We start from the raw sequence: 19,968 nt of genomic DNA, 5'->3' as shown, positions 1-19,968 counted from the left end.
CCCCACGCTTAAGAAGGTTCTTTATAATTCTCCCCACCCTTGAGAATGTACTTTGTGAGATCCACCCCCTGCCCCCAAAACATTGCTCTTAACTTCACCGCCTATCCCAAAACCTGTAAGAACCAATGATAATCCCACCACCCTTTGCTTACTCTCTTTTCGGACTCAGCCCGCCTGTACCCAGGTGAAATAAACAGCCATGTTGCTCACACAAAGCCTATTTGGTGATCTCTTCACACGGACACGTGAAACAGTAAGGTTATTGCAAGGTGTCTGTAAGGTCAAGGGGCAAAGCCTATAGCCCGTGTAGCCAATGCCTGCCCCCAGCATATCATTACCAATAGGTCTCCCAGGAAAGAGTCCACCCAAAGAGAAAGAGAGTCAGGCATATATAACCTGGATCAGGGACTGAGACCTGGAATCAGAGGATACAGTGCCCTGGACTCCCAGCTGCATTCTAGGAACACCAAATAAGATGGAAAGAGTGATTGGCCTAAAAATTTGTAAGACATTGGGAGCCAAGTCTCACCGCTCTGGATCCAGGAAACAAAGAACAAAACAGAGGTGAAGATCAGGGGTTCCCCTGACCCAGCTGAGAGGTCAACTTGGGTCAGCTTACCAAGGGATTGCCGCAGCGTGAGCAGAACAGGCAAAGCAGCCTCAGCTCAGTGCGGCCCTGGTGGAACTGGGCTTGACAGCCATCTGGGCAGCAAGTTCCCAGAGCTCTGGGAGCAGGGGGGCCTCAGCAGGAGCCCCCACCACCAGCCAGAGTCAGGGCAGGAGAAAGGGAACCCTGCGCAGGCCACACATGAGCCACCCCAGGGACTCTCGGAAACAAGGGTGACCTCAAGGGAGGTACAGGGACCTGCCTCAGCAGGAGCGAGCCTAAGAGCCTAAGAAATACAATACGCATTGTTCCCTTTCCACAAAAGCCCCATGGCTGTGGCCTGGCAATCGCAGGCTACAAACACAAGGTACAAGTGATGGCTTAAGAAAAGAATGTGAGAAATGATTCAAGGTTCATGCTGTGACAGCTTATATAGAGTCAGGTACCATCCTAATATGGAGGAAGAGAAGAGCACTTTCCACTGGAGTAGTTACAGAAGCTGCTCAGAGGATGTCAACCCTGGCTGGGCCTCGCAGGGTGGGTAGAATTGAAAAGCTCCCAAGCAAAGCAAATGGCAGAAAGCACAAAGGCAGAAAAGTGGGAGGCACTTTAGGAAGAGTTGGAAGCCCGGCCAGAAAATGTAACCAAGAGTTTACGAGTAGAGATGACAGACCCTGGGCAAAGAGCAGTTTCAGAGGCAGGACAATGCACCAGGATTCCTAGTTGATACATTTTGGATCTCTGTTCCCTGCAAATCTCATGTTGACAGGTAATCCACAATGTTGGAGGTGGGGCCTGGTGGGAGGTGTTTGGGTCATGGGGGCAGATCCTTCACAGGCGGCTCGGTGCCCTCCCTGCGGTAATGAGATTGGTTGTTTAAAAGAGGCTAGCACCTCCTCCCTCCCTCTCTCCATTCCTTTCTTGCCATGTGACATGCCTGTTCCGCTTCCCTTCCACCGTGACTAAACGCTCCCTGCGCCTCACCAGAGGCCAAGCAGATGCTGGTGCCTTGTTTGTACAGCCCTCAGAACTGTGAGTCAAATAAACTGCTTTTCTTTATCAGTTACCCAGAGTCCGGTATTCCTTTAGAGCAATGCAAACGGACCAACACACTGGTGCTGAATCCTCTTAACCTCTTTGCACTTCCATTCCTTGTAGAGCAAAATGAGAACAATGACAATTTCCATTTACCTCTAAATAAATTTTTAAATAAAACTTACATGTTGATGTTTTGGAAAATGGCCTAGGAAGGAAAAGGGAGGATCTACAGTTGGTTTTCTGGAACAGCACTAAACATTTCTAGGCAACAGGCACAGATGGACCCTTTTACAACTCTGTGGGAAGTTAGGGGCTCTGATCATGAAAAAACAACTCCAGATATTAACATAAATCCCAAATGTTATGTACAATTTTCAAGGATTCTTAAGATCTTCATGCCTGGGTAGAAAAACTCCTATCTCAAGGAAACTAGCAATCTTTTATAATTTTTTTTTTTTTTTTTTTTTTTTTTTTTTTTGCCATTTTACTTGACAGTGCCCTGGACTGAATAATCAAAAGTATCCTAGGTTATTTTTATCACCAAGCAGGAAAATGAGGTGGCTGAGAACACACACTTTGAAGTCCAGCAGGCTGTGTTTCCCCTTCCAATTCTGCCACATGCTGTGCAACTTCAGGAGAGAGACACAAAATGATCTAAGGCAATCTGCCATTCAACATGTGTTCTGGGTACCAGTGGCCTGCCATTCTCAAAGGTGGGTGCAAGCTTTCTGTCTCTTCCCACAATAACCTGCACAAACAGCGTTATGTTTCTATAAAAGCAACTCTCAGAGAGACACACAACATTCTTTGCAAACTGCACAGAAGCAGTCATATACTCTGTTCCTGTAAAGGTGGATGATGTCTCTACATATTGTCATCATTTGATGATGTCTCTACAAATATTGTAGGTACACCTACAATATTTTTGCAATGAAACTTCAGTCAAGGCAAACTCAACAATGCTCTGAATCTGGGATCAGCCAGTTTTCTTGTGGACTCAGGCACAGTCTTCCATTAATATGCGGACAGCATCTTCCTGTGTCTTCACATGGTCTTTCCTCTGTATGTGCCTGTGTCCTAATCTCCTCTTCTTAAAAGGACACCAGTCATACTGGACTAGGGGTCACTCAATGACCTAATTTAACCTTAGTTACCTCTTTAAAGACCTATCTTCAAATACAGTCTTATTCTGAAGAACTAGGGGTCAGAACTTCAACATATGAATTTTGGGAAGTACACACTTCAGTCCATAACTCCCAACAGAAACAAGTTAAACGAATGATGGCACATTCACGGAATGGAATACCATGTAGCTGTTAAAAAAAAACAAACTATAAATCCTGGATTTATCTCCTATATAAAGTAGTAAAAACAAAAATGTCAGTATAAAATGATGTACACAGCATGCTGTCATTTGCATTTAAAAGGAGAAGAAAAAGGACATACATGCTGGTTGATACATGAACTATCTTTGGAAGTCAAGTGGAAAAAAAAAAAAGTTGTCTCCAAAGAAAGATCCTGATGGGCTGGGACGTAGGAGTGAAAAAGTCATTTAATATTCATGATAAACACATATAAATATTAAATGCTGTACCAAGGATATATGACCTATTTTTTAGCATGAAATATTAAAAATCAAAATGCTATGAAAGTTGAGGTTTTAGAAGGGTGCACCAGCACACTGAGGTTTGCTCTGCAAAGCTGAAGCATATTAAAGGGTTTTGCTTTATCCTCAAGGATTTCTCCAACCCTTGGGCTGTTTCTTCACAAATGCCTCTTCACAAATGTCTCTCTCCGTGGCAGCTGGCCAGTGATGTTCTCTCTAGCTCTCATTCAGTCTCATTCTCTCTCTCTCTTCCTGTCACATGCACACTCAAATGCAACTGAAGAAGTGGAATTTTCCAGAATTCTGGAGAACTTTGAGTGGCTGTACCTTGAAAGGATTCCTCAATACACCCTGTCAGGTTATCTCCCACTGCCAAGTTGAAGGAAGAGGGGAGGTGTCGGAAAAGAGAAACTATCACTCCAAATAGAATGGAAATGGAAGCACTGCAAAGTAAATAGCCGAAAATTTCACAAATGTCATTCACTATTCACAAAGACTGTTTTTAGACAACATAATAATCCACTACAACACTTATTCTGTCTGCAGGATTATTACAGCACAATTTTACCTTTCCATCTTCCATGGCATAGTGAGATTTCTTTAGTAGTCATTCTTTGTCTTTTCTGAGTTTTCGGGTCAGACTAATCCAAATGATGACTTGGGGAGATGGGAGGGGGGTTGTTGTTGGCAGCCAGAAGAATCAAGAGAGGACTCTCAGGCCTTCAGCATTCCCAAGCAATCTCAAATTACTGTGTCTAACCAGCCTTTTCCTTGGCATGACCCGGGATCTCAGGTCTGGAACATCTCCCCCTTCCCTTCCCTTCCCCTGCCTTAAAGTTCTAGTTCTTCTATGAAGCCTTACTTGACCACAGCAAATTACATTGTTCTTTCCCTTAAAAAAAAAAAAAAAATCCCTATGATATTTACAGATTTTACCAGTTCAATTCAAGAAGTACTATTCAGACCCCTACTATGGGTCACATTGTTGGGGTGGAAAGAACAGAGATCCACTGAACTTGATTGTTGGGGCAGAGGGGTGAAGGGAGGAAGGGGCAGAGTTGCTCTGAGAATAAATAAGTAGTAAGGAAGAAGACAGGGATGTCACAGGATCTGGCAACTAAACCATGGCACAGCCAGTCCTCATGGGAACTAGAGCTTCAGCATGTTCTGTATCTAGGTGCCCTTAGAGTCATTAGTAGCAGAAAGTCTCAAGCTTCCCTCTGTTTGGTCTCTGCCACTAAATAGAGCTGTTCCCCTCCATGTTTCTGCTGCTTTCTCCATCTCTGTGAGCTGGCCTCCCCTGCTCACTCATAGCTTTGCAGGCTTTTAACTTCAGCAATTTATCCATGATTTAGCAGGCTAGGGTCCTGGAACTACCACCTAGCATCTTTCCACCTTTTCCCCCTGCTCCAACTAGTAACTTCTTACAGTGTTTTGGACTTCAAATTCCCAAGTAACACGTGATAGATCCAGCTAAACTTTTTGAGCAGGCTGTATAGGTCATAGTCAGCCAATGACTTGATTGAGCTTAGGTCAAATGTTTACCTCTGAGAGCTGGGCACAGTGGCTCCCACCTGTAATACCAACTACTTGGGAGGCTGAGGTGTGAAAAATCACTTGAGGCCAGGAGTTCAAGCCCAGCCTAGGCAATACAGTGAGATCCCACCTCTAAAAAACAAAAAAACTAATGTTCACCTCTGGCCTTTCATTAGCTTGGGGATATTTTTCTGCTTCCCCTTCCCTTTTCCGGGCTACTATGAGTTTACTCAGTGCCTTTGCACAAATTTAAAAAGAGTATACCCTGTGGGTACTTGGCTTAGCAAACCAACTTTGAAGAAATTGAAAAGAAATTGCCTTTCCTTTGGGCTGAGACAGCCTCATGCCATTGCAGAGCCCAGTAAGTGGAACCAGGCTGGATTGCACTTTGTACTCACTACCTCAGCCTGGGCCTCTGTGCAGTACACAAACTGCCCAACCTGCCATGCAGCCTTCGCTCCCATCCAGCAAGGTCTCTGCAACAAGATTCTTTTTTTTTTTTTTTTTTTTTTTTTTTTTTGAGACGGAGTCTCGCTCTGTCGCCCAGGCTGGAGTGCAGTGGCCGGATCTCAGCTCACTGCAAGCTCCGCCTCCCGGGTTCACGCCATTCTCCGGCCTCAGCCTCCCGAGTAGCTGGGACTACAGGCGCCCGCCACCTCGCCCGGCTAGTTTTTTGTATTTCTTAATAGAGACGGGGTTTCACCGTGTTAGCCAGGATGGTCTCGATCTCCTGACCTCGTGATCCGCCCGTCTCGGCCTCCCAAAGTGCTGGGATTACAGGCTTGAGCCACCGCGCCCGGCCTCTGCAACAAGATTCTAAGCAAGGACCATAAGAAGTACTTGTAGTCACTTTTAAGTTTCCTTGTGATTTAAAGTATTTGAAAGCAGCATTTCCCAGCCCTGCCCCTTTGGTACCAGATTGTGATCTGGCAAATTTTCCTTATAATAAATAGTTCTTCAAACTTGCCTCTTAAGAACTGATAGGTGGGTCATGATGGCCCATGCCTGTAGTTCCAGCTACTTGGGAGGCTGAGGTGGGAGGATCACTTGAGCCCAGGAGGTCACAGCTGCAGTGAGCCATGATCACACCACTGCACTCCAGCCTGGGCAACAGATTAAGGCTCTGACTCCAAAAAAAAAAAAAAAAAAAAAAGAGTTGAAAAAAAAATACATAAAACCAGTCTCTCTCACAGACATTCACCTCCAGGTCCTTGTCCCAGATTCTAGTGAAGAAAAAGCATGGAATCTTCTCTTTCCAAAGTTGTCAGCTCTGAGATGCCAGCATCTTCATACCCCTTGGCTTGAGCATGGCCTGTTCTCAGACACATGCCATACCTACTCCATATCTCTTTCAAGCCAATTTTCAAAGCAGCCTCCTTTTTGCCTTTGTTCTCTGTCCTTTGGGGATGTTCTCTCTTTGAAAAATTGATTTATATTATTACCGGACATAACTGAAGAATTTTCTACCTTTGAGATCCAACAGTCATCTTATCTAAAGGGATTTATTCATGTTGCATATTGATGTGGAGTCTGCACATTAAAACCCTTCAGGCAAAGTCCTTGCTTTTGCAAATGCTCCACCATGTTTAAAATTATGGTGTAAATAATTACAAGTTTCATTTTACTGATATTATTAATCATAAATTTCTGGTATGAATTAGACTCTCAAATGCCTGAGGAAGTTTTGAATGGAAAAAAGAAAGATTAGAGGGAAACTTCAAAGAAGATAGAATACTGGAATCAGTAAACTCTGAAATCGGAGCAAAAGAAAAAAAGGTTCTCCTCAGTTGCATTAAAAGCATAGAGAATATTTGGACCCCAGTTAATTTCATTACATTGTCACCTCACATCTGGCACAAATAAAAGAAACTCATCCCAGGTCCTGCCAGATATCAAATTAATTAGTTTCATTTTTCAGTGTTCCCTTCTAATCTTTGTCTATGTGTATATAAAATGAGTTCATAGTTTTAGTCACAGATCTTGGCTAACTTCACTAGATTTCAACCTCTCTGCTATGAAGTTGAATTCAAATCAATAAGTATGAATGGGGGATTCACTATCGTGTAAATTTCAGCCATGGATACAGCTACCAGGCAAGTTGTGCCCTGTAGTGTTTATTATCTCTTACACAGTGTACCAGAGACCAAAAGCAAGCTAGAATATAGAGGAGGCAGCTGGGAGGAAAGAAGACCAGCACTAAGAGTCAAGAGGTGTAGGTTCTGATTCTGACACTAACCAGCCAGGATCTTAGGCAACTTTGCCTCTCTGGATGCCTCAGTTTCTTCATCTGTAAAATGAAAGGATTGGATTTAATCAATAGTTTTTAAACTCTACTCTTCAGAGGGCTGCAAGAAGATACTGGAGCAGGAGGTGTGGTACTAACGGACTGATCTCTGCTCACATCCCTGCAATCAAGGCAACTCCTTCTTGGTCTCTTTTTCATGTCAGGCATCTGAGTCCAAAGAGTCTAACAACAGGGGACATCATTTGCATTCAGGGCTCTCTCGAAGCCAAGACAGAGTATCCTGGTTACCAACAATACCGGCTGCCAGAGTTCAGAGGAGGGGCTGTCAGGGAAAGCAGGAACATAAAGGGAAAGCTTCGTGGAGGAGGCAAGGCTTGGGCAGACCTCAAGAGGAGACAGTATTTGGAATGACAGAGGGAGGAGGAAAATGAGGAGAGTATTTCAGGAAAGACACAGTGATGTGTTCAGGCTCCCAGAAGCCAGGACCCACTTGGTTTGGGGTTGGGCCCGGGGTGCAGAGGAGAAGGTTGTAGAGTACGATGGAAATAAGGGCCTGTGTCCTTAAAGGCAGGCAGACAAATATGGGGTTGATGGGCACACACAAGATCTCCTGAAGATTTCTCAGCAAGGGAATGACATGCTGAAATTGGTGTTTAAGGAAGATGAGTCTGTCAGGTTTTCACAGCGCAAATATTTCTTGATGCTTATGAGGTGCCTGTAAGCGACTGAGAATACAAAGCTGGAAAATGCAGCAACTGCCCTTGAGGAGTCTGGCAGAGGGGAATGCAGAATGGGATGAAACAGAGGAGAGAAAGCATTGGGCTGGATTCAAAAAGTGGCAGAGAGAAGTGGGGAGAAAGGAAAGATGACAGAAACATTGCTAAGTAAAAACTAACAGGACTTGGTGGCTGGCTGAATACAATAACTCAAGTAGGGGAACAAATAACAATGACTACACATACCTCGCTTTAGTTCCTGCTCCTTCCTGGGCCCACAGCAAGGACACTTCTTCCAGCCTCCCATGAGGTTGGATGTACCATATAATTGAGTTCTGAGCAAAGATTGTGAACAGAAGTAATGTGCTCCCCATCCACGCCGGGTACATGACACCCTCCCACACATGCTTCTCTGCTCTCCTCCCCCATTCTCCTGATGAAGAGGTTGCTGAGGCTGAAGAGGAGGCCATATCCACAAGACTGAAGGAGCCTGGGTTCCTGAATGGCTACGTGGAGGCCTGCCCACAAAACAGGAACACCACGGAAGCTTTCCATGGCTTACTGTGGTAAGCCACTCACTTTTTGGAGTCATTTGTTTTGGCAGTTAACTTATCCTAAGACCAAAACAATAGTCATGCCACTTTAACAACAAATATAGGGAGTTGGGATGGGTTTAGAGGAGAAACTAAAAAGTTCAGTGTTTCAGCTACAGTTGTTTTGTTTTGAAGTAATACAAAACTGGACCTAAACTAACTTAAGGGGGGAGAAAGGAGTTATGGACAATGCTTCTCGCTTTAGCATGGCTTTGCAGGAAGTCTTTTCCACAGAGTTATGAGATGGGCTCTGATTGGCCCAACTTAGGTCATGTGCCCATCTGGGAACCAATCAGAAAACCAGGGACTGTGACGCACCTCATTGTGTGTGTGCCAAGTGACAGTGCATTACTTCAATACTGGGAGAAGAGCCAGCTCCACCCGGAGTGAGGGTGAGGGTGATTCTCCAGAGGGAAATCAGGGTACGGACACTATAGAAGGAGAAATGAATGCTGAATATTGAAAAGCAGTAAAAGTGCTTTACTTTCTGCATTGGACGTACCCTCGTTATTTGGAATGTCCAGATGGAGAACACTTCGTAAGTGGTTTGAAATATGAAATTGAAGCCTACGTACAATAGAACTAGACATGCAGTTTAATCCAGGCTGTGCCAATAAGAGAGCTCCTTCCTTTTTTTGACTTCTCAAATTGGAGAAGATTGAAGGTAAAAAAAGAGAATTACTTTTGTGAGCCCCATTTTATAATGTGGCTGCACTGTGTCCCTTCCCTGTCCTTCCTAGTGGGTCTTTGAGAAGTTTGGAAAGTAAGGAACGTATTTTACGGACACAGCTGAGGAACATAAAAGAGACTATGTAATTTTGAAGACTGTACTGTAAACTTCACACTCCATAACCTTTTGTAAAATGCTCGTTCTCAGACTCAGTCAACGTGGGCTGCCGAGGTGGGCTGCACATCTCCAGGGACCAGCTTTCACTGGAATTCAGAGAAACTGAAAATCGTGCCCCTAGAGTTGTACTAGATACCAGCCCTGGATTCAGAAATTCTTCTTCACATAAGAAAAGGTGTGGCCAGGCACGGTGGCTGAAGCCTGTAATCCCAGCACTTTGGGAGGCTGAGGCGAGCAGATCACTTGAGGTCAGGAGTTCAAGACCAGCCTGGCCAACATGGTGAACCCCTGTCTCTACTGAAAATACAAAAATTAGCGGGGCATGGTGGCAAGCGCCTGTAATCCCAGCTACTCAGGTAGCTGAAGCAGGAGAAACACTTGAACCTGGGAGACGGAGGTTGCAGTGAACTGAGATCATGCTACTATACTTCAGCCTGGATGACAGAGCGAGACTCTGTCTCAAAAAAGAAAAGAAAAAAAGTCTTTACCTAGGCATAGAGAACCTGGCTATGGTCTGAACTCCACTTCCACAGCCTGGAACATTCAAAAGCCTTCCCATGCTTTTATAAACTGCCTCATCTTACTTCAGGCACTTACTTACTGTGGTATTTATACTTCTGGATCTTATTATGTCCTCTTGATACTCCCTGCCCCTCAATCGCCCTTCCTTCATCTGAGTCTACCATCTTGGTTCTGCCTTCCTTGGATTTCTATGGAAATTTTACTTAACCTAAGCATCCTCTGACCTTAAGAACTTTACTGAAGATTTAGGTTGCCACCAGAGGAAGAATTACATCACATACCAGAGACAGCAAGCAAATTAGTAAAAATCCCCATTATGCCTTTCTGTTCTCCCCACAAATCCCCAGCCCAAAGCTGCTATTTTGATTCTCTCCCATAGAACTTCTGAATCTTTTCCTCCTCCAGCTCTCCTCCAATACCTTCTGTCTAGACTCTCTTTGTACCAGAACCATACCATTTTTATTATCATAGCTTTCTGTCTTCAGATTCAGTCCTGTAAATCTCCCAACTTTGTTCTTTTCTATCTTGACTATTTTAGATCCTTTGGTTTTCCAGGTAAACTTTAGAATCAGTTTGTCAGTTTCACCACACACACACACCAAAAAAATCTGAGGAGAAATGACATCTTAAGAAGATCAAGGCAAGGTGCAGCGGCTTATGCCTGTAATCTCAGCACTTTGGGAGGCTGAGGTGGGTGGATCATTTGAGCCCAGGAATTCAAGACCAGCCTGGGCAACATAGTGAAATTCCATCTTTACCAAAAATAAAAATAATTAACTGGGTATGGTGGCACATGCCCATGGTCCCAGCTACTCGGGAAGCTGAGGTGGGAGGAGTGCTTGATCCCGGGAGGTTGAGGCTGCAGTGAGCCATGATAGTGCCACTGTACTCCAGCCTAGGAGACAGAGTGAGACCCTGTCATGGAAAAAAGAAGATTTAGAGCCATGTGTGGTGGCTCACACCTGTAATCCTAACTACTCAGGAGCCTGAAGTGGGAAAAATTGCTGGAGTCCAGGAGTTTGAGACCAGCCTGGGCAACATAGCAAGAACCCTCTCTCAATGAGTAAAAAAACAAAAAGAAGATCAACTTTCCAATTTGTGAACACAGTATATTTCTCTCCATTTATTTAGGTCTTTTAAATTTTTTCTCAGTAGTATTTTGTCATTTTCAGTGTTCAGAGCATATACATATTTTGCTAAATTTCACCCTATTGCATATTTTTATGCTTCTGTAAGTGGTGCTTTTAAAAAGTCCATTTCTGAAATAGACAGTTCATAGCTATCTATAGAAATAGAATTGATTTTTGTATGTTGACCTTGTATCCTGCAGCCTTGCCAAACAGGATGCAAAATGTCAGTCATTTTGGAAACACTTTGGCAGTTTCTTATGAAGTTAAACATATATTTACCATATGACCCAGCAATTCCACTTTTAGGAAATGGAAATGTATCCTCAGAAAGCTGGTATGTAAATGTTCATAACAACTTTATTCATAATAGCCAAAATTGGAAACAACCCCAATGTCTATCAACAGGTGAGTACCTAAACAAACTGTGATATATCCATACAAAAGAATATTACTCAGCAATAAAAAGGAACTCCTGATACATGCAACAACGTGGATGAATCTCAAAAACATTATGCTGAGGGAAAGAAGCCAGATAAAAGAATAAATATTATATAATTTCATTTATTTAAAACTCTAGAAACTAAAATTTAATATATAATGACAGAAAATAGGGCAGTCTTGCCTGGAACAACAGTTAGGGAGAGGAATTGTCAGAGGTATTTGAACCAGAGCAACTCCATCTTGAATAGAGGCTGCGTAAAATGAGGCTGAGACCTGCTGGGCTGCATTCCCAGATGGTTAAGGCATTCTAGGTCACAGAATGAGATAGGATGTCAGCACAAGATACAGGTCATAAAGATCTTGCTAATAAAACAGATTGCAATAAAGCAGCTGGCTAAAACCCACCAAAACTGAGATGACTAGGAGAGTGACCTCTGGGAGTCCACACTGCTACACTCCTACCTGTGCCATAAGTTTACAAATGCCATGGCAATGTCAGGAAGTTACCCTATATGGTCTACAAAGGGGAGGCCTGAATAATCCACCCCTTGTTTAGAATATAATCAAGAAATAACCATAAAAATGGGCAACCAGCAGCCCTCAGGCTGCCCTGTCTATGGAGTAGCCATTCTTTTATTCTTTTACTTTCTTAATACACTTGCTTTCACTTTACGGACCCACCCTGAATTCTTTCTTGTGCGAGATCCAAGAACCCTCTCTTGGGGTCTGGATCAGGACCCCTTTCCGGTAACAGAACGAGTGGGAAAGGACACAGGGAATATTTTGCTAAAATATAAATCCCTGTGTCTTGATGATGGTGGTGTTTACACAATTGTTCACTTTAGTCAAAACTCATTGACTTGTGCATGAGAATGGATGCATTCATTGCATGTACATTTGCCCTCAATTAAGCTGGAAACTACTCAGGCTGTCTTTTAGAAAGTAAGAGGTACACATGCACCGAGGAACACATGAACTGCAAGGACGTAGCAAACAGGACAGAAAAGAAGTGAGACTGTCTTTAATCTTCACTAGATTGTTAGCCTCTAGACACAGTGCTGTTTGGTAGAAGTTTCTGCCCTGCCCAATACAGTAGCCACTGGGCACATATGGCTTCTGAGCCCTTTAAATGTGGCTAGTTGTACTGAGAAACTTAATTTTAAATTTTACTGAATTTTCATTACATTTAAATTGCCATGTGTGGCTAGTGCTACTATGTTGAACAGCACAGCAAGGGTAGGGAATATATGTCTCATGTCTCTATGGGCCTATTACCTAATCTGGTAGTAGCTACTGAATAAAGGCCAAAAAAGAAAAAAAATAAAATCCAAATAACCTGATGTGCAGTTGTACCAAGTACTGTAGTGAATGGAACATCAGGCATGGGGTCAGTAGACCCCAGATTCAAGTTCCAACTTAGTCCCTTGGTTCCTTTTCTGTTAAAATAGGGCTTTTACTCACTACACATTTCACACTGTCTTTATAAAGCTCAAATGAGAGAAGTAAGCAAAACTACTTAACCTTAAATCACAAAGCTTTGCACAAATGGAAGGTACTGGACTTATCAGCAATGTGGTGGCCACATCTGGCACCAGCGTTTCATTTTAAACTGAAGGCTCAAGAGGGTCGTGCCAAGCTTTCCCGGGGCTCCAGGAAGAACCTCTGTGCCTGTATACCTTGGTTCCATTTTGTCTTTGACATGCTAATACCACAATCTCCGCGGAGCACGACCACCTGCGCCTCATAAACCTTTCAATTTACAGATACACGTGCGACCTTTCCTATCTTGGAGCCACTTTGCCAGTATTGATCGCTGATTGCAAGGGAGCACGCTTTGCAACTGCATAGGAAATGTTGTTTGCTGCCGCGAAGGTGGTGGCCTGCTAGGATAAAAGAGGTCGCGCTCCCTGCCAGGAAAGGAAGGAGACCCCTGCGGTGAGGGACCATCAAGGCACATCCGGGATGCGACTTGGAGTCCTCGTTTGCACTCTCCCGCGTTGCAAAGTGGTCCTGTTATCTCCAGGCGCTGCTGACTCCTCCCTCCGCGGCTGCCTTTTGTCTTTGAAGCCGGGGACCGACAATGGATTATTATCTGCGCATGCAGGTGTTGTTAAAGAGAACAATTTGTGAACAATGGCCCTTCCCACGTTGTCCAAACATAACGATTGCTCCGCAGCTGTTATTTGCAGAACTAGGCACCGTTCTCGATGCTGCCGTTGAGCCGCCAGCTGTCCCCGAGCGCGGCTCCCCCGGCGCCGCCCACTGCTGACAGCGCGACTGCCCCCACTGCCCCTCAATGTCCCCCACTGTCCCCCGATGCCCGCCGCTGCTTCCCCCAACGTCCCTCGTGCCCACCGCTGCTCCACGACACGTGCTTCTTTTGGCCGCCCTGGCGCTCTCCGCCGCCCCCAGGTGACAAGACCCCCGGGCAGCCAGGCTGTGCCAGGTCTTCCTCCCGTGCGTTGTCCCAGAGTCAAAGCACGCTCCCTGGGAACCTCCTGTCCCATTCAGTATTCTTCGGGGAAAACAGAATGGACCCATGGGGTTTCTTGTGGACCTTGTTTCAAACACGTGACACACATGTCAGGTGTGGATCTCTTTGCCCTGCAAGATCTGGGTGAAATTGTCTTGAATCCACCAATTCTGCAGTCTAGGAATGTCCGAAACTCCTCCTCGCTCCCCTACCCCTGAATCGTGCCAATTCCCAGGCCCTGCATCTGCCTGTGATTCTTTCTTTAGTTTCCCCACCGACCCTAATGCAAAATGCAGCCCTTTCACTGGTTCTCAAAATCTGCTGCCATGAAGCAGTTCCTGAGGGATGTCACCGAAAACAAGGAGAGGGTTTCCACCCAGAGAGGACACCTCTTGACCGACACTTTCAGCTACTCTCCCCACTCCCTTCTCCTCCCTACATCCCTTGGTTTCACCCAGGAGAAGAAATTCCTCTCCCCGTTACACATAGTGCTACTCACTAGTCTCCAGGCCCTTCCCCCAAGCTTCACTACCCAATTCCTACCAAGGGTTTTCCAAGTGCCAGGGCTCCCTCTTCTTCAAGGAAGAAGCACTGTTTTATTCCCGCTACAAAGACCTTCAGTTCCCACTGGTGTCCTGCTGGCGCCAGAATGTCTGCTGGGCTGCCAGCTTCTCAAAAAGTTCACTGGCCTGCTGCACTCTGTTTTCTCACTTAGGGACAATTCACATACAGTGGATGGTGAGCTACCAAGGAGCAGAATTTCATGACAGCGTTCAGTCCTGGATGTCCAACAACAACCTAAAAACGTCAGCTGCAAAATCTTGCAGGATGCAGTAGCCATGCTTGTGGCAGCAACACATAGATTGACATACTTATAACACCGAATTAAAGCCGCCATAACCTTTTCCCAAATCCCTGAAAGGTGACTTCAGTCTTCCTTAAGCCTGTCCATGAATCTGTGTACCCAATTGAGGATTAGACATGAGCATATTGTATTTCTTAGGTTAAATACTATCAATACCTTATGGTAAAGAACATTTTGACTCTGAGATGAAAATATTTCTTAAATTTATTCAGATATCAATTTCTAAGACCTCTACTGTGCTCCAGTAGGGAGCCACAAAATAAATTGAACAGTCCCAGACCTCTTCCTCACCCCATTTTATGCTAATAACATACTCTAAAATAACCAGTCATATCTTTTATGGGATAACCTTGGGTCTACTTTCCTAATTTTTAGTTAAATACAATGCATATAGTATAAACATGAAACACCCTGCAATTCCTTGTCCCCTCACTTTAAACCAAGAAAGGAGACAAAGACCAATCAAAAAAATTGTTTAAACTATGTCTTTGGTAACATTTCCTGGTTTGTTTTGGATTAAGGGTCTGAAAGGAAAACAAATGAAGAGAAAGTGTAAATCAGCTTCCCAAAGAGAACAATGAGAATTCCAGAGATTTGCATTTCTCAGGACACTTGAGAATTATTTCCACTGCCCCCGCATTCCATAACACCAGGGCAGCCATGCGGATTCACACAGGACTTGGCTTCATGAACGCAAGGTAAACCATCAGATTCAAGCTGGTCCACTCCACCAACTACCGCGTGTGGTTGCTTGGAACAGCAACAAGCCAACGCCTGCACTAGCCTTTAGGCTGGTCAAGTGGCTGCCCGCCCAGGCACTGTCTCTGAAGTAGGGTTAGAATGTCACAGTCCGCCCTGGGAAGACAGGGGTCCTGTGCATGTTGACAAGCTCAGTGAAAGGAGGCAAACCACTTGCCTCAGCACCACATTAGGCTGGGGAAGTATAAACTGGAAACCATGCAAATATTTATCTTCAGGGACCTCCAAGAGACCTCTGGGAGAAGGAAAATAAATCTCTACATGTGTTTACTCATAATGATTCCAACAGGCCCATCTAAAAACGAGTCCAGCATTTCATTAAACAGACTTCTTCAATGGTCACCGAGCTGTGTAAATACAATATAAATAAAGGCACAGATCCTCTTTTCTGGCTGGCTGGAGGTGTCCAGTTTGGATACACAATCCCCTTCTCCCAAACCGATCCCTTCTCTGAGGGCCCAGAAAGCAAGGAGTATACTGAAGGATGTTGTTTTCCTTTCCAGTAGGGTTATTTGTGGAGACCCTTTCATTTTGAAGGCATCTATGCTCATTTTTACAGTTTTGGAGAAACAGAAATTTGAAAAAAGGGCAAAAGTCCTGTGTGAAGAATTTAGTACACTTCATGATCACCTTTGATCTGTCAAGAAAGGTGCTCGGATTAGTAAGCCTAAGAACATGGTGAAAAATGACTTCCAAATGGTCTCCTTCCTCATCTGCTGGAACAACAAAGCTAATGTTGGACTCAAGCCTGACAACAAGAAGGAAAAGAGCATGACCTCAGAACATCCTCCTGTGGCAAGGGCCCCAGGTGATGCTGAGAAAGCACTTGCTTTTGGAAAAGGCCCCAGCACGTACACACACACACATACATACACACACACATACATACACACACACACACACACTCTCCTTCCACACAATGACTCGGTGTAAAGAAAGCAGGAAAATCGCTCTCCAGGCTAAAGATTCCCCCCCTGCTTGTTATTAGTCACCTTTCCCTCCTCCCAAGTCTTACTGGCAGCTAGGCCAGGCAATGACTCAGGAGGGCAGGCGGCAGGAGAAGCTGCTTCAGCACCATGGCTTAAAAAACACCAAGGCCCTTTCAAGTGTATTTCACTCACAGATTTACTAATCTAGTCACCTAGGGAGAGAAGAAGGGAGCCAAAGAGAGGTGCAGGTGTGTGTTTGGGACAAGGTGGGAAAGGAGGGCATTTGGGCCATGGTTAGTGGGAAAATGTTAGCCCCTGCTTTCCTAAAGATGGCTCATGGAAACCAGGAAGGAATCATTCAGATAACCTCTGCAGGTTTCGCCATGAGCCATTCTGCTATGGGCGACTCTTCTGCCTCCAATACAGCTCTGATATCACTGGTAAAATGAAGGCCCTCTAGCATCACACATTACCTACTGGAGGAGGATGTCAGCAGGTCATGGAGTATAACAGGTTCTCCAGGTGAAAGGGACAGATGGGAGCAACATGAAATTCAGACCTAGGCCAACCGTGAGAGCTGAGTGCCAGGACGCACCAAAGTCAGGCAGAGGGAAAAAGGAAGACAATGACAAACCTCTGTGCCCCAGGACTCCGTGTTCAAGATTTCTCCCTGAACATGGTGGGCCATTTCTTTGAGTATGATGTCTAATTTGGCCATCTTGACAGATGGTGTAAGTCCAAGGGAAACCTCACCTAGCACCGTCTGATGGAGTTTGAGGGTGGCACTTGTAACTGTCCTGCTCTTCTTCGTCTTTGTGCATTCAGCAAACTGCCTCTCCCATCTGGGTTCACTACTCAGAGACCAGGCCAAAAACAGCTTGTTCCCTGCTAACCCTCCACTAATCACATCACAGACCTCCAAGTGCTCCCCACCCTGAACCTTGCCTGTCCTTTCCTGTCAGAGCAGGCTGCTCACACCCAGCCACAATGATGTGATTGCAGCAGAGCAGCTCCTTAAGTGGAACACTGGGGAGGATAACACCCTGCCTGAGATTCTCAACACTCAATCACACACTCCCCAGCCCTGATGTTCTATACAGCACTTCCATTAGCATGATTTGCGACTGACTTATTAACCAAACCCCACTGCCTCTGGCTGGTATTCAGGCCCAAATACAAAGGAATGAGTAAAAGCTGTTTTCTCCCCAGCAGTATCTCGCCTCCTTGGCAGGTGGCAGAGGATGATGTATGGAATAGCTGGCATCTCCTCCTCCTCCTTGGAAAGGAATTCAGCACACAACACTGCTGTCAGCCAACCCACCAGCCAGCTGACTCTCTGGGGGCAGCGGTAGGCTGAGCAGCAAGGCTGGATGCAGCTGCCAGGTAAAGGAATAGGCCGATGAGGCCGAGGGACCTGCACTGGCACTGCCTCTCCCAGGGTCTGAATTCCTGGGCAGCCTCAGCCTCTACGGCCCACAGCCTATGCACCAGCCCCCTAAACAAGCCTCCCCCATCCTCATGTGTAATCAATTATGTGAAAATCTCACTGGAACTTTCTTTTAACATCCTTTCTAAAAGCCTATCCATTCCATTAAATCTGCCCTTTAATCTACCCATGCTTCCTTTATTGCAATACATACATCAACACATTCCATGAGGCACAGAGCTCTCTATTGAATATTAACAGTACCTTTTTGTAAATGCTGACACGTCCAGAATGGCTTCTGTATTTATGTGTGTTCTTACACAGTCTGTGCTCCAAAGACTTCGGGGGCTCCTGCCAGGAGAGGCTGCTCACGCTTGGTCTCTCAAGTACTTCTCATCTGGCCCAGTGGTGGCTCCCAAGATCTTTACTCAGGGACCTGGGGCTGCAGTCTGACTGGGGGCTTAGGGGCTTGTCTGAAGCTGGCTTTGCAGAGCAAGCATGCTGCGTGTACTGAGATTTAATGTTGATATGTAGAGGTTTAGAGTAGAAAGTCACAAAATAAAGAGGAGCCCAAAACCCTACCCCCATCTTGGAGCTGCAGCCAATAAGGTCCAGTGTAGCCATTGATTATGGTGCCAGGAAACCCCAGAGTCCTTCTAGAAGGAGCCTCAGAGGCCAGCCAGCTCTCTGTCAAAAAGGAGGCATGTAAGATATTCTATTTCAATGGGCAAGTGGCAAGATTTAAAAGACAAAATGAGCATGTAGGCGGCATGGAGTGGCTAGAACTCACACGTTGATGAGGCAGTAAGCACTGTCATTAATTCAGCTTATACCAAATAACACACACTATATAAAAGCCTTGACTATACTAGCTCATTTAGCCCTCAGCACAACCTTGTGAGGTAAGCATCACTAGCAACCCCATTTCAGAGACCAGAAAACTCAGCTCTTGTTCCAAGATCCAACAAGTGCTGGTCCCAGGCTTTGAAACCAGGTCTGTCTGGCTATAAAGTTTCCCTTATCATTACATCCTTCAGATCTCCCCGTTACACTAAACTTCACACAGGATTTCTGATTTCACTCCCTGCTATCAGCCCTCAAAACAACATTTTGGTGCCCCCACCCCCTTAGCTGGAAGCATGACAGCAGACATTATAGGAAAGTGGCTAGCACAGATGACAGCATGCCAGGCCACCAGACAACTGGTCAAAGCGACTGGAGCTGGTCCTCCAAGAAGGAAAGGTTGATGGTAAAGGCTGGATCCTCCCAGGCAATTTCCCATTGCCTGATGATGAAGAAATGCGAGGGTGCTCTTAATCAGGTTATTGGCTCCTTTCTGATTCCAAACAGCTTTCTGTAATTTAGCAGACTTCTCAGGAAGGCAGCTCCTTGGTGCCACTTTCTTATCACAAGCCATCATCAGAAACTGCCAGGAAATAAACCCTACTATCATCCTGGCATTTGCTACCTCACCCCAGCTCAGGTCACCTGGCCCCACGAAACTAGTGTTGCCAGATTCAGCCAAAACAAAACAGAACAAGACCCAAGTTAAATTCAAATTTCAGATAAACAATGGATTTTTTTTTTTTTTTGTAGTACAAGTATGTCACATGCAATCTTGTGAATGCTTATTCTAAAATATTACTTGTTGATTACCTGAAATTCAGATTTAACCAGGGTCCTGTATTTTACCCGGTAACCCCTATAAGGACCCCCAATATAGCACTTCTCTCTTCAAAAAACAAGTGTTCTAGTGAAGGTCAGAAACTATTACACAGAAGGTATTTAGGATTTAACAAGCCACCTAGGCCCCTAATTAAGACCCAGGGAAAGTAAGTATGCACTTCTAAAGCCCTTGCTTGGGGCTTGGTGAGAGCATCCTCCCACCAGGAGGAGCCTGGGCTAAACCCTAATTACCCCCAAGAAATTCAAATGTGTCCACATCACGTTGATCTCTGTGGTTGCAAATTCACAGTTCCTTTCTTCATTCCTGTTCACAGGTAAGTCTCCATGTAACACACTTCTCAGATGGAGACAGGGAAAACCCTTCCCTCTCCCACCAGCAGCATATTTTGAACCAAGCAACTAAAATCTCCAGCTGGAACTCCTCTTTCACAAAGATTTGCTTGAGGGAGCAGATGGGAAGAATGGCAGTTACGTGGCCAAAAATATTACACTAAATGCCAGAGCAAGTTCACACTTGTAAACACCAACTCTGTCCAATGTTTTCATTTT

The 19,968-nt window shown here is 45.0% G+C and overlaps 1 long non-coding RNA gene across 1 annotated transcript in view; it reads right to left on the bottom strand.

Moving 5' to 3' along the window:
• Positions 1-18,184, bottom strand: part of LOC102131647 (uncharacterized) — a 64,637-nt gene extending 46,453 nt beyond the window's left edge. The window contains exon 1 of the long non-coding RNA XR_006691060.3: positions 17,998-18,184. This is a non-coding gene — a long non-coding RNA (uncharacterized lncRNA). The remainder of the gene's footprint in view (positions 1-17,997) is intronic.
• Positions 18,185-19,968: the final 1,784 nt, after the last annotated feature.

Source organism: Macaca fascicularis, chromosome 12 (genome assembly GCF_037993035.2).
Source record: "Macaca fascicularis isolate 582-1 chromosome 12, T2T-MFA8v1.1".
In the NCBI taxonomy this organism is placed as follows: domain Eukaryota; kingdom Metazoa; phylum Chordata; class Mammalia; order Primates; family Cercopithecidae; genus Macaca; species Macaca fascicularis.
The sequence above is the reverse complement of the archived record's forward strand: the minus strand, read 5'-3'. Positions and strand labels throughout refer to the sequence as shown.